This window comes from Mauremys reevesii, linkage group 1, assembly GCF_016161935.1.
Source record: "Mauremys reevesii isolate NIE-2019 linkage group 1, ASM1616193v1, whole genome shotgun sequence".
NCBI classification, from domain to species: domain Eukaryota; kingdom Metazoa; phylum Chordata; order Testudines; family Geoemydidae; genus Mauremys; species Mauremys reevesii.
In genome coordinates, this window is record NC_052623.1 from 323,924,257 (window position 1) to 323,939,616 (window position 15,360).

The following is a 15,360-nucleotide window of genomic DNA, read 5'->3' on the forward strand; positions in this document are numbered from 1 at the left end:
AGTAAGGTAAGCAGGCAAGGTCCATGCCAGCAGCAATTCCTCTAGTTGCTCAGACAACTTCCTGTCTCTCTTTCTGGTTTAAATAGAGCTCTCCAACCAATCAGTGATACTGGATTTTCCCCCCAATCAGGAGTTTCATGGGCGGGGCCCAGAGACAATAGATGCCTGCTGAGTGAGGAGGCACAATTTAAAGGTTCACCCCCGAATAGCCTGAGTCACACACACCCCAAGCATGCCCTCCTCTTACCCTCAGAGGCACCTCCCTGCAGCTCCCAGGCATTAGCTCCATGTGGAGAGGCAGCAGCAAACAGCTGGGAGCTGCAGGGAGGGGCCATGTTAGCTCGGTGGGGAGAGGCAGCCACAAAACAGTAGCTTGCCCTGAAGCTCCCGGCTATTTGCTGCTGCCTCTCCCCATGGCCACAGCTCTCAGCTTGCCAGCTCCAGTAGCTGCCATGCAGGGATGGGACCCAGCAGCACCATGTGACTGAGCAGGGCCAGCAAACCTTGGCAAAAATCAGCGGGGAGAACATGGGGGTCACATGCTCCTCTCCCCCACGTCACCTCTGGTGGGGCCCTTTGCAAGCTAGCGCTTCACTGGCGCCCTGCTCTAGTTGTTTAGATGAGTTGCTGGATGGTGGCTGTGGGCCCAGGGTTCAAGGCCTACAATCCCTCGCACATCGTAGCTAACATTCTCTCTGAGATCCATGCAGCAGCCATCAAGGAGCTAGTTATTGTCCCCTTCTCTGGGCCAGTCTGCACCATCAGCTCCAGCCAAGGAACTGTACAACACATGGAGATTGCTAGATCTCACCACACTCTTTCCTGTTCCCAGCATGCCCCCTACACCAAAGGCAGGAGGGTGCTTGCCAGCTGATGTGTTCCATTACTTTTGCACCACAGACATGTAGCTAAAGGAACAGACTTTAACTTCTGTTCCTTCAGACTTCAACTTGAACAGGACTGTGCAATTTCCTAAACGAGTATATAAAAACACTAATTTCCTAAAAGAGTATATAAAAAATGGCAACATTAGTAGGTAATATGAGTTAGCAGGTAATATGATAGGAGGAGAGTGGTATGACATGGAAGATGAGGTAGCCCATTACAAGACAAAAATGTGGACAGCCATATAGGGTGAGTCGGCTAACAGATCTCTCACCAAGTAATCTGAAATAGTTGTAGGTAAACGTTACCAATATTATTTTATTCCAAGCTACGTCAGCTCAACTCTGTATAGATCTATGAAGATGTCCACATGGAAAAAGCTACTCCACATTTAAGATGAGCCCCACCTCCCTGCAGTGTCATACTATATCCTCCACTGCCCCCTCTTTCACAAAACCAGCTAGCTATCTGCTAAAACTTTGCTTTCATGACAACTTATTCCACATGTGTATTGCTTAAGTGAAAAATGCTGCCCCAAACCCTTGCTTTTGCTCACATTTCTAATTTTCAGATTGTGCCTACTGTTATTTTGATTCCCCCTCACACTGCAAATCTCAGTCTGGAACATTTTAATGTCAAAAGAATGGTGGCATCTTTACTCTTTTTTAGTTGTCAATCTGTCTGCATCCTATGCCATTATTCAGGTGTGCCTGCAGCTCCTCTCACCTGAGTCAGCTCTTCCAGTTTTTATCAGTCTCTTTTTCTTCTGTCTCTACTACCTCTCTAACTATGTTCTTGTTATCTCCTGTTTTTTCAGCTCTCTTCCTCTCTATTGTGGCCACTCTGGGTATTTCTACACTGCAATTACACACCCGCGGCTGGCCCGTGCCAGCTGACAGGCTCGCAGGGCTCAGGCTCAAAGGCTGTTTAATTGCGGTGGAGACATTTGGGCTTGGACTCCCCTCTTGCAGGGTCCCACAGCCCGGGCTCCAGCCTGAGCCTGAATGTCTACACCACAATTAAATAGCCCCTTAGCCTGAGCCCTGCAAATCCGAGTCAGATGTCTTGGGCCAGCTGTGGGTTTTTAATTACAGTGTAGACATACCCTCAGCTCTCAATCCCTGTTCATGATCTCCCTCTCTCTTCCACTGTCTTTTGATTCTGTATATTCTGTGTGCCAAGGTAGCTCTGTTGGACTCAGTACCTCTTCTGAACCAGTGAAAGGAAGTGCTGTGAGGCTGCATCCATGCAGAGCTTTCTTTCACCTGATGGACAGCAGATGCTGCCTCCTGAGGAGCTGCTTAAATATGACAGTCAGCCTGACGAACAGAGACCCTCTTTTCTTTTTTACTAATTTTACACTGTTCCACTGACATCAGTTGAGTTACTCCTGATATACACGGGTATAAGTGAAAAAAGGAATTGGGTCCAGATTGGCAAGGGAGACTAGCCATAAGAGAGGCAGTGTGTCAGTGATGGGCTTGAATGTATTATGATCCAAGGAGGCATTTTCAAGGAAGCTGTACATACTTCCTGAATGACCCAGAGTGCTTCGATCTGCAGATTTCTCAGCTAATTTTATTTAGAAACAGCCTACAGGTTTATAAACTTTAGTTCCTTTCCTCCACCAAAAACCCCCCTGCACAATCTTGCTCATCCTCCTTTATTATAAAACAGTTATTCTACAGCTGAGTCTGTGTTTATGCAGTGATTGAAGTGAGCAACTGCTCCAAAAAGTTTTCTGAAGCAGCTGCTTAGCATTGCATGATGCCCTTATGAGGTTTCTGATGCTAACTTGGCCATCAGACTTTGCGTAATGCTATGTTTTTCTTTAATGATGTTTTCAAGTGTTAATTAAAAAGAAATTGGGGGTATTGCTTTGAGCTGATTGGATATTTGTGTTGCTATTCTCTTTGCCAAGCCATTTTGAATGTAAAATACTATAAATCCTCCTCAATTTTAATATAATATTGTAATCTGATAAATTATGTCTTATACCCTGAAAGAAGTGGGGGGCTCCTTAAAAAAAAGAACATGCCTATTAACACTTTTCCCTGGAAATTAACTTGCTGACATGAGTCCCTTTTAATTGGCCTTTAGACATACTATTACACAGATAATAAGTACTGCTGACCAGTGCGTACATAATTAGCAAATAGCAAGGTGAGGTAAAACTGGTTTAATCTCATTTCATCCCTGAGACTTTATCGCCATTTGGCCTAGTTCCTCTTTATCCATCCTGAGATAATAACAGCTTTATTTGGCAGTGAATTAAAGAACCAAGTAGCTTTGAATTGATATGTAGGTCAAGCAAAACCAGCACATTTTGTATCAGGCTGGTTGACAAGTAAAATGCCTAGAAATCATTGAGGAGACAAAATGGTTGCATAGGACTAAGGAACACTCTGCATCTGTAAAAGTGCAAAAGCTTTGAAAGGTTTTAATTGGAGCCAACCAGGCAGTCTTGTGGCAGCTTATTATGCCACCAGGCAGGAGATCAGAGTTTAAATCCCACCCAGCTCACAGGCTGGCAGGGACTATGGGTAATATGGAGGCAGGACACTCAGCTGCTGGAGGAGAGGGTGCCCCTCATGACATTTTAAATAAACCTCTCCATCTGACCCTGGAGCATAGCTCTGACAGGCTCTGGCTATGTAGGAAACCCTCGCAGCTGGAAGCATGGCTCTTGCTCATGTGAGGAAAGGTGTAATTAAGTGAAAAATAGATTTGAAACAACCTCCCCTTCCCCAAAACAGTTTTTAATTAAAACCAACACGCTTTCTAACTTGCAAAGAGCATTTGATTCATTAGTTTATTAGGCACCAGTTACCTGGGTTCTCCACAAAATGTATTTAGTAAGAAGCACAGAATTGATTAAACAAATTCCACAATTTTCAAAATTATTAAAGTCATCTTTCCCTGTGGGCTACAGCTGTATTTTCTCATGTGATGTAGCACTGGGTTATTTCAGGTCACGCTGCATCACATGAAATTTGAAATACCCTGAAGCAGCACAAAGCACTTATCAGGTTTTATTAGAATTTAAAGACACACAACTTTCTTTAAAGTGGGTCAATGCAGGTATCATTCAGGAGTAGCAGATATGATACTGTTTTGCAGCTCCCAGAGGGACAAGTAGGTAGCCTAGATTTGACTGTCCATGTACAATCTGCCAAGTCTAGTGTACAGTGTAAAAAGAAAATGAGGAAGGATTGGCAGTAAGGAGTTTTGCCTTCCACATACTACTACTACCTAATATCTGGTCCAACTCCATTTCCCCTCTCTCCACAGCCCAGGCAACCTACAGACAAGACTACTGTACAAACTTAGTCTTAGAGTAATGACCCTCTCAGAGAAGGAAGGACTGTGGGCAAAGATGATTTGGGGGTTATAAATTAGAAATAAAATTAGTCACTGAGGAGAAGATAGTTTAGGCAAGTTGCAAAGGGCTCTCTGCCTTCTCTCTCCCCAAGTCACCACTTGGGAGGAAAATCTACAGTGTGGTGGGCTCTGTTCTTCAACCTGGTTGGTCCCTGCTACAGGACTCCACTAGGGAGACCATCCTGTGACCATATGGCCCTCTTCAGATTATTCCCTAACTGGCAGGTAGGATACAAAAGCCCCTTTCCCTTTGTTAGAATAGGTTGTCAGGAGGCTATTCTGAGTCTGTTCAGTGCAGTGTTTTTCAAAGTGGGGTCGCTGCTTGTGTAGGGAAAGCCCCTGGGGGGGGCCGGGCAGGTTCATTTACCTGCCCCGTCCGCAGGTCCGGCCGATTGAGGCTCCCTCTGGCCGTGGTTCACCACTGCAAGCCAATGGTAGCTGCTGGAAGTGGCACAGACCAAGGGACTTACTGGCTGCCACTTCCAGCAGCTCCCATTGGCCTGCAGCAGTGAACCGTGGCCAGTGGGAGCCATGATCAGCTGGACCTGCGGACGGGACAGGTAAACAAACCTGCCCGGCCCACCAGGGGCTTTCCCTACACAAGCGGCGACCCTAGTTTGAGAAACACTGGCTCAGTGCATCACAATTAGCCAGATTAACAAGGCCTGGTAGCATCACAGGCACCCATTGTCCCCCAACCTTGTACCTTGTATCGTCATTTACACTTGTTCAATGTGAATACAAAGTGGGTGTATAATATTACCTCACAATGGTTTAATACCCATTGTGATGGGTTCCCCCCGGGGTGTCACCTGAAACTGGGATACCACTGAGCCCTCTGACACAACAGCCTGGGCTCCCTCTCACCCTATGACAAACTGCAAAACTGCAAAACCCTTCAACCTGCATTTTCACCAGCACACATACAGGTAGAGACACACCCAACTGCAGTTACGTGCAGGCTCTCTGACCAGCTCCTGCATAGGAAGGCTACAGTTAAGGCAACTCCCAGCTCCCCAGGCACATACCCCCTCTGGAATATAAACACAAAATTATACCGTCTTGCACTGCACATGGAAGCGTACAGCACAGGCTCATAAAATTCTCCCCCTCCCTCAATGTGGAGAGGAATATGTGACAGCCTTTGCCCCGACTTATGATTCCTACACACTTTTTTGGATAAAGCAAAAGCAAGTTTGTTAACTAGAAAAGATAAATTTTAAGTGATTATAAGTGATAGCAAACAGATCAAAGCAGATTACCTAGCAAATAAACAAAAAACGCAAACTAAGCTTAATATACTACATAGATCAGATATGAATAGCAGATTCTCACCCTAAAAGATGGTACAAGCAGGCTGCAGATTCTTAAGGGGCAAGCTGCACTTGCTTACAGCTTGGAATCCCCAGATGTTCCATTTACAGGCTAGAAATCCCTTTAGCCTGGGTCCAGCACTTCCTCCACTTCAGTCTTTCTTCCTCAGGAGTTTCCAGGAGTTTTCTTGGGTGGGGAGTCAAAAACCCCAGATGATGTCACTTCCTGCCTTATATAGCTTTTACATATGGCAGGAACCCTTTGTTTCAAAGCTTGGTTCCCAGACCAACCTGTGGAAAAAGACTCTGACATCCCAAGATGGAGGTCAGCATCATGTGGTCTGATCACATATCTTTGTAGAGTGATAGCAGCCATTACTCAGAGGCTGGCTATAGTGTACTCTGGCTCCCCAGATGGGAGATATGTTTCTCCTAAGGCCTATTGTTTTTTCCTAATGTCCCTTTGCCCCAAACAGGCCCTTCCCCACCCACTATCTAGACTGAAAGCATCTTGTCTAGTGGGCATTACCCAGGTGTAACTACATCTGAAATACAGATACATAGTCAATATTCATCACTTCATACAAAAATGATACATGAATACAAATAAGATAATCATATTCAGCAAATCATAACTTTCCCAATGACACCTCATATGACTTATCTTGCATAAAATACATTATAATTATGTCATAATCATATCATAATAATATCATCACTGCAAAGAATATCACACCCATGTTGGCTTGATTTGTACAAATGTTACTGACTATGCCAGATGGAAGGTAGTGGTGAGTCAGGCCTGCAGGCTACGCAGCTGCAAAATGCTGAAATCAGAAATATACTTCTAGAATAGACAACATTCTCCAGGGCACCATAGACTGAATGGAGCCGATTCTCTGTTGTGCTAAGGCCTGTTTATACCATTTCTGGCAGCAAAAGAGGGAGCCCTTCCAGGGGCCAAAACAGCCTCAGGGAACACCCCTTACATAAAAACTTTCCCCCACTGGTGTAGAAGAGCAGAGCAGCTCTACACTTTCTCCACTCCCAGGACAGGGTGCATGTCAGGGATGGGGAGCAGGAAAGAGAGGGGTGTTTCAGATGGATTGCTCTCCATTGATGCTTTGCTTTCCAAGAAGCAAATAACAAATTGCAGGGGTGATAGCTCAGTGGTTTAAGCATTCGTCTGCTAAGCCCAGGATTGTGAGTTCAATCCTTGAGAGGGCCGCTTAAGGATCTGGGGCAAAAATCAGTACTTGGTCCTGCTAGTGAAGGCAGGGGGGTGGAGTCAATAACCTTGCAAGGTCGCTTCCAGTTCTAAGAAATAGGAATATCTCCTATTACTTAATTAGAGCAGCCCTGGGCTACTCTAATTGATGGCAGAGATGTGCTGGCTCCTCTATGGCTGGAATACTTAAAGTCATCTTTATCCACGAGTCCATTCCACTTAACTGGGAATCAGGGCCACGGCTGCTGAAAAGCCATAGAGGCAAATTTGGGATAAGGATCAAATTTGCAATTGCACTACAAAGAATGCAGAAGTATAAACTAGGCAGATATAAGTTTTACTATTTACATGTATAAAGGGTACTTCATTCAAGTGATCCAGCTGCTTTATTTTCAAGAATTTATCATCAACATTTTATTTAAAGAAATCATTATAGTTGTTGAACTTCACTTGTCCTAATTCTGATATCTGCATGACAAATAGTATGTCAGAGGAAGACAGCTGCCATGTATATTAAACAAAAATCATATTTGGGATATACACCGGACCCTCACTAGAACACAGGATTTGGGATCCATGTGCGGTACCGCATTAATGCGGGGACCGTGTTAAAACGAATTGCAATTAAAGTAATTAAATTTGGGATCCATGGTTGCGACTGCATTATATGCAAATTTGTGATATATAGACGTGCGTTCTAGTGAGGGTACAGTGTATATATATATATATTTCAGACAAATATGTTAGGAATCTAAAGGAACATGGATGTGAATAACATTTCTTTGGTACTTTATTTAGTTTCTTTTTCTTTGGCGGGGGGGAGAAATTTAATTATTTCTCAGTGTTTGATATTGTAGATTCAAAGTATTCGCTTTCATATATTTTAGAGAGCCAGTGTTATTTACCATCTGAAATAGTAATCATTATGATTACAGATTTCAGAGCCAAATTCTTCAGTTTGAAAAAACTGGTAGACTTAGGGCATGTCTTCACTACCATGCTAAATTGGAGCTGCTGTGTTGATTTAGCGGGTCTGATGAAGATGCATTAAGTTGATGGGAGAATGCTGTCCCATCAACGTCTGTACTTCCTCTCAACAAGAAGCAGAAGCAATGTCAACGGGAGAGTGTCTCCAATCGACATAGCGTTATGTAGACACCTCTGTAAGCTGATCTAAATTATGTAGACCACGCCTTAGGTTGGTACTTTAGATACAACAGAAGTTGAATGGATGTTGTTTATACAATGTTTTCATTTATTCAATTGGGGTTAAAAGGCATTTCAGCAAACAGCATGTGTTTAGAAGAGATGGCACATATATATGTGGTAATGATGGGTACTGATGTTTTCCTACAGCTAAGTGGCATGTATCTGTTTCATATTAAAATGTAAACCATAGTAGAAACTGTACAAAGGGAAAAGCCTAGAATATTTCAACCCTCAATAGCAGAAGGTGATCAAAACAACCTGCATTGATTTGGTTGGAAAAAACAAGATATGTGACTATGACATTCAGTGTTTCTAGGTCATCACTCTAGTATCCTATCAGGTGATATGAATGGAATTGCCACACCAACTCCTGCAAAATGGACTTTGATTCACTAAATATTTAACATTTGATCCCCTGACTTCATTTTACAGTATTTCCTAACCAGCATACAGTAGTACTGTACCTAGTATTCTTATCAAACAAAGTGAAGAAATAAATTATTATGGAAGTATATAATGTTGGATCAAACTTGAGAACCACCCCCAACCTCCCCAATCATTTCTTCAATTACTCATTAAATATGTCTGCAACCACTTTTGCACCCCTACAAACATTGAAGTGTTACCTGTATGAATGACCTCAGAAGCAGAATCTTGGGCCTGGAATGGAGATTCATTTAGTCATCCAATAAAATACATTTTGTGACAAAACAAAAATGTATTCTTGGTGGAACAGTAAACAGAATAAAGCTCAGGATATTCACTCATGGAACAGAAACACTACAAAATGTAGCTGACCACATTTCTCAAATATTAAATTGCAGATATTGATCACTCAAAGGACTACTCAATGCAACTGGTTAATGAACAATTCTATTTGCAAATCAATATTCATAAACTTATTTAAAACCATGCAGTATGTTTGCAGACAACGTACACACAGTAATAAGGCTACATTCACCAAATAAGGGTTCTGCATGTCCCTCGTGTGTGTGCATAGGGCTAGGGGAAGGAGTAAGAAGGCTCACTCCCTTTGTACAGCTTACATAAGGACAAGACAAAATTGCAACTCCTACACTCTACTGAGTGCAAGGACTACTCTGCTGGGTAGAGGACCTCAAAGTTTGTGGGGAGGGCCATAGCTCTGCCACATTTACAAGTTAATCAACAGAACTGATCAGTCACCTGGTGGGGATATGCTGTGCCTTTTGAAAGTGTGTAGCAGTGTACGTGTTATCTATTGGTGGATGTATGTTACAAGTCCCCTGTTATGTCACATCACAGAGAACATGAGTTGTTACAGTCACTCTAATTCTTTAGCTCATGCCAGAACAGATCATGCATTTAGCTCTGGAGGTCCCCAGTTCAATTGCTGGTGTGTTGGCAGCTGAAGGTGTCTGTCAAGTGTACTCTACCAACTCATTGGGGAACTCACACAGATCTCCAGGTGCTCCGTCCGAAGCAGAGCAACTCTGCAGCCAAAACACGTCTGGGCCTTGATGGCACAATCTAGTCTTACATTTTTTATTTTTTTTGCAAACCGTTCAAACACCGCGAATTGTGGTAAACATCCAAAAGTTAAAACACAGTTAACACCATCAAATAATTATTCTATTGGCTACAACAAACCGACTTTTTTTACTAGGTGATTGTTACTTCACTTCAACCATCAAGCAGGGTATGTATGGTTAAACTTGAGAAAAAGTATGATGCATTATATTGAAATGTCACAACGAAAATAAAAATCAGTAGACATGACATTAAAGCTATTTGGATGGAAAAGCCATACTGTATGAGGCTCAGATTTTCATAAGTGTCCACTAATTTTGGGTACCTCCATTCTTGAGTTCTCCACTTGTGAATCTTAGATGCCTTAAGTTAGGTACTTCAAAAATAGTGAACATTTTTGGAAAGTGGAGTATAACTGAATTAGCCTCTCTTTCCTGGAGAGAAGGATTCAAATTTTGTCTTGTAGGTCAGAACACAAGTGAAAAAGTATTTGATCTTATTCCCCTCTTTTGGTCTTATCACAAAAGAGCCACACAAATGACCACAACCGTCAGCCTCTAGTCAAGAGAATCCCAAGTGCAGTAGAATAGTATTTGTGTGTGTATATGTCACACCAAGACGGGGGTGTATCATCATTTCTGTGTGGGATTTACACCTGCACTGTTCCTGCTAGTATTAAATTAGCTCAATCTAGTGATGTTAGTCCCACTATCCATGAAATTCACACATATCCTTTTTAAAAAAAAAGTGCTAAAAAAGAAAATTTGTATGCACAAACAATCCTCCAGTTCTGGTGGTGAAAAAAAAAAGACACATTCATTTGTGTTGTCACATGTTGTTCATTTTCTTTCAAATTAAGTTTTTCTGGTTTGCCATGTAATTTAATGATTCTTAACAAGGTACAATGATTCCAACAACTATTCTACTAGTTAATGCCTAGCTTTGAAATGTGACCTGTCATTTGAAGGTGTTGTGTGGGTGATTAGTAAATGACCTTTAAAGTTATCTCTAAAAATGTTCTAATTTATTTTAAAAGAAAAAATAATAATACCACATGTGTAAGTCATCCAAGCATCAAAACCAATCATCTAAAGTAAATTTCAGTTCACCTTTAAGCATCAAAAAGCTTTAAGTCTATTTACAGCTTAGATTTTACTAATATTTAGAGAAAAAATATAGTTTAACAAATCCTGCCTGAAGTTACAAAGCACATAATACAATGTTTGCCTTTTAAATGTCATATTGAAGGAAGCTGCTCTGGCAGAGCATTCAGCAGCACAGTGGTTGAATCCAATTTCTTGAGAATCCTTGGGAACCAGGATAGAGAAATAGGTGTGGTAAGTTCATTCTCACGTTTAAAGCACACATTTCTGTAAATACTTGTTTGCCTTCTGCAACTTTTGACGTGATTAAATGCCCTGAACCATTATTAATTTTAACTGCAACGCACGTGTGCTCTGCATTAGTTAAAATCCACAACATGTCAAGGGAAATAGATTGCTTTGATTGCTTGTTCTTAAACCACAGGATCTTTTTTTCTTTTTTTCCAGTCCAGGAAGTTGATTTAAACCACAAAAATGCAGGTAATAACCAAATAATATTTGTAGGAGGAAATGATCATATCTGCCTCCCCCCCCCCCACACACACACACACCCCTGGGAAGAGATGTAAAGTCAGGGTAAGAGGTTTGTTGTTAATTTCTTAAACATCAATGATTCTAGCAACAACCCCATAAGAAATAAAACAACTAAATAGATCAGCAAACATTCTGTTGAACCAATATTTTAAAAATTAAGGGCCAGACTGAGATTGTCTAGCTTAATATAAAAGGTGTATTTTCAAATATGTCAGATAACATGTTTCAACTAACATGTTTTAAAACTCTAGAGTAGACATGACAAGTTGTATTTTGACACGTTGGGTGATAGAGGTGAACCCCTTACCGTACATGAGTGGCACAGAGGAATGGATCTCAGCTGAGAATCTGAATCCAACATTTCTCTGTGTTGCTGGGGAAAGAAAAGTAGATGTCACACAAAGCACAAATATTTGGAGCATACAACTTCCCTTCTGTAAAATGACCTCCCTTGTCCTGATTCTTCCTGTTGGTGTTGCTATGTTTGTCTCTTATGCATGCTTTTGTAACACGCTTCAAACCCAGATTCTATTCTTCGAAGGCAGAGAGAGAGACTTGCAGGTCTGTATGGGACAGGGGCTCAAATTAAAATGTCTCAGTTGCAGTTTAACTTGATTCAATAGCCTCATAACAGTAAGCCATGTGGTTTAAAGCTTTTCTGTTTCTTTACTGTACTTAGCATCCATAGCTTGGCCCAACACATAATAAAACAAACTCAACTTCTTTTGTGTAACCACATATTTCTACAAAAACAACGAGTCTGGTGGCACCTTAAAGACTAACAGATTTATTTGGGCATAAGCTTTTGTGGGTAAAACACCACTTCTTCAGATGCATGGTGTAGATGAGCGGACTCACCCCTGTGGCGCCTCCTGCTGGTTGTCCTCAGGAATTAGCTCATTCCAGCCTGAGGCACCCTCTGCAGGTTCATGATCCACTTGTCCTCTGGCCCTCGTGTCCCTCCCAGAACCCGGTACCCTTTTATCTGGGGTGCTGACCCCTGGCAGTAACCCCTTTCTCTCAGGGTCTCCCCTTCCCAGGGAACCCCACCCACTATCCCCACCTTACCTCAGTACCAGGCTACTGCCAGTCATTGTCTAGCCCCCATGCCCTGGAGCAGACTGCAGTATCAGCCTACTCATCACTGGCAAGGGTGGGGTTTGGGCCTGCTGCCTTTGCCTACCCCTGGGCTGCCCTCTGCAACGCCCAGTACCTGTTGGCCCAATGCTAGGCCGCAGCCTGGGGCTTTCCAGGCTGGAGCTCCCCAGCTCCTCTGCCTTTCCCCAGCCCTGCTCCACTCAGGTACTCTGCTCAGGTCCCTGCAGCCAGGCCCTTCTCCCTCTACAGGCAGAGGGAGACTGCCTGGGCTTCTGGCTCACTGCCTCTTATAGGGGCCAGCTGGGGCTTATTGGGGCTTGGCCACAGCTGAGCCTACTTTCCCCAATCAGCCCAGGCTTCTTGCCCCTGCCACAGCCCTCTCCTGGGCTGTTTTAAGCCCTTCCGGGCAGGAGCAGGGGACCACCCTGCTACACATGGAGTGAAAATTACAGATGCAGGCCTGAAGCAAATACTCACCAGCAACTACACACCACACCACAGAAACACTAACCCAGGAACCAATCCCTATAGCAAACCTCATTGCCTACTCAGTCCCCATATCTACTCTAGCGACACCATCAGAGGACCCAACCACATCAGCCACACCATGAGAGGCTCATTCACCTGCACGTCTACTAATGTTATATATGCCATCATGTGCCAGCAATGCCCCTCTGCCATGTACATTGGCCAAACCGGACAGCCCCTACGTAAAAGAATAAATGGACAGAAATCGGACATCAGGAATGGTAACATACAAAAGCCAGTAGGAGAACACTTCAATCTTTCTGGACATTCTATTACAGATTTAAAAGTAGCTATACTTGAACAAAAAAACTTCAGAAACAGACTTCAAAGAGAAACAGCAGAACTAAAATTCATTTGCAATTTTAACACCATTAATTTGGGTTTGAATAGGGAGTGGGAGTGGCTGGCTCATTACAGAACCAGCTTTGCCTCTCCTGGAATTGACACCTCCTCATCTGTTATTGGGAGTGGACTACATCCACCCTGATCGAATTGGTCCTGTCAACACTGGTTCTCCACTTATGAGGTAACTCCCTTCCCTTCATGTGGCATTATATAATGCCTGCATCTCTAATTTTCACTCCATGCATCTGAAGAAGTGGTGTTTTACCCACAAAAGCTTATGCCCAAATAAATCTGTTAGTCTTTAAGGTGCCACCAGACTCCTCGTTGTTTTTGTGGATACAGACTAACATGGCTACACCCTGATACTTGACACATATTTCTAGTACTTTGAGCCTTATATTTAGGCAATAAATGTTTTCAAAGTCTTTAAAGCACAAACTTTTAGAACACGCCCATAATGCAGAGCAGAGAGAAATTCAGGGGTCTGCATGGAACTGGGCTCAAACTAAAATATTTGCCCCTATGCCACAACAACCCCAGCCAGCATGGATAGGGAATGTCTAGAAATTACAGCCTCTAGGAAACAGTGGAGGGTTTTCCAAAAGGTTCAACCCCTGTTAAAACATCAGTTATCAATGTGTGATCATAGCACAAAGAGGGTAGAGCTATGGCATCAAACTTCTTTTGTAATGACAAAGATAACCCTATAGTTAAAATTAACCATTTAAATATAGTATATATACATTGTTGGACATAAATTCACTGACACTAAATACTTAGTACCTGGTATGTTGGAGACACAACCCCATAGGGTCTAGTCCAGAGATTGGCAACCTTTGGCACACGGCCCTGGCGGGTCGGGCCAGTTTGTTGACCTGCCGCATCCGCAGGTTCGGCCGATCGCAGCTCCCACTGGCTGCAGTTCGCCGTCGCAGGCCAAGGGGGGGCTGCAGGAAGCGGCGCGGGCCGAGGGATGTGCTGGCTGCCGCTTCCCGCCACCCCCGTTGGCCTGGAGTGGCGAATCATGCTACTGGGAGCTGCAATTGGCAGAACCTGTGGACGCAGCAAGTAAAGAAACCGGCCTGGCCCGCCAGGGTGCTTACCCTTGCAGGCCATGTGCCAAAGGTTGCCGATCCCTGGTCTAGCCAAATTGATATGTAGGTTCCTATAATGATGACTTAGGGTCCCAAGCTCATCAATGTGAATATCCTCTGTTATTTTCTCATCCTGGTGTGTCCATGACTGTCAGTGTTAGCCTGTTCCTGTGCTGGAACTGATTCCTTTGATCCATATCAGAAAGCCTTTGACAAGGTCCCTCACCAACAGATCTTAAGCAAACTAAGGAATCGTGGGAAAAGAGAGAAGGTCTTCTTATTAATCATTATCTGATTAAAATATGGGATACAAAGGATAGGAAGAAATGGTCAGTTTTCACAATGGAAAGTGGTAAATAACTGAGACCCCCAAGGATCTGTAGCAGGACCTGTGCTGTTCAACGTATTCATGAATGATCTAGAAAAGAGGGTAAACTCTGGGGTGGCAGATCATACTAAACTACTCAAGATAGCGAAGTCTAAAACTGACTGTGAAGAGTTATAAAGGGATCTCACAAAGATGGGAGACTGAGCAACAAAAATCACAGATGAAAGTCAGTGTTAATAATTGCAAAGTAATACTTTTGGGGAAACATAATCCCAACTATACACACAAAATTATGGGTTCTAAATTAGCAGTCAAGAAAGATCTTGGAGTCATCATGGATCATTATCTGAAGGCATCTGCTCAATGTGCAGTGGCAGTCAAAATAGCTAACAGAATGTTAGGAACCATTAAGAAAGGGATAGATAATAAGATAAAGAATATTATAATACCACTACATAAATCCATGGTATGCCCACACTCTGTGTGCAGTTCTGACCACCCCATGTAAAAAAAAAAGATAAATTAGAAAAAGTACAAAGAAGGGCAACAAAAATGATTAGGGGTATGGAACAGCTTCCATATGAGGAGAGATTAAAAAGACTGGGACTGTTCAGTTTAGACATGAGATGACTAAGGAGGGGGCATGACAGAAGCCTATAAAATCATGAATGGTGTGGAAAAAGTGAATGAAGAAGTGTTAGTTACCCCTTTACATAACACAAGAACCAGGAGTCACCCAATGAAATAAATAGACTAGAAGTTTAAAACAAACATAAGGAAGTACTTCGGCACACAATGCAGACTC

The 15,360-nt window shown here is 42.9% G+C and overlaps 1 long non-coding RNA gene across 1 annotated transcript in view; it reads right to left on the bottom strand.

The window, feature by feature from the left end:
• Positions 1–10,714: 10,714 nt before the first annotated feature.
• The window catches only part of LOC120389302, a 40,001-nt gene continuing 35,355 nt past the window's right edge, over positions 10,715–15,360 (bottom strand). The window contains exons 4-5 of the long non-coding RNA XR_005590886.1: positions 11,470–11,535; positions 10,715–10,832 (exon numbers count right to left, since the gene is read on the bottom strand). This is a non-coding gene — a long non-coding RNA (uncharacterized LOC120389302). The remainder of the gene's footprint in view (positions 10,833–11,469; positions 11,536–15,360) is intronic.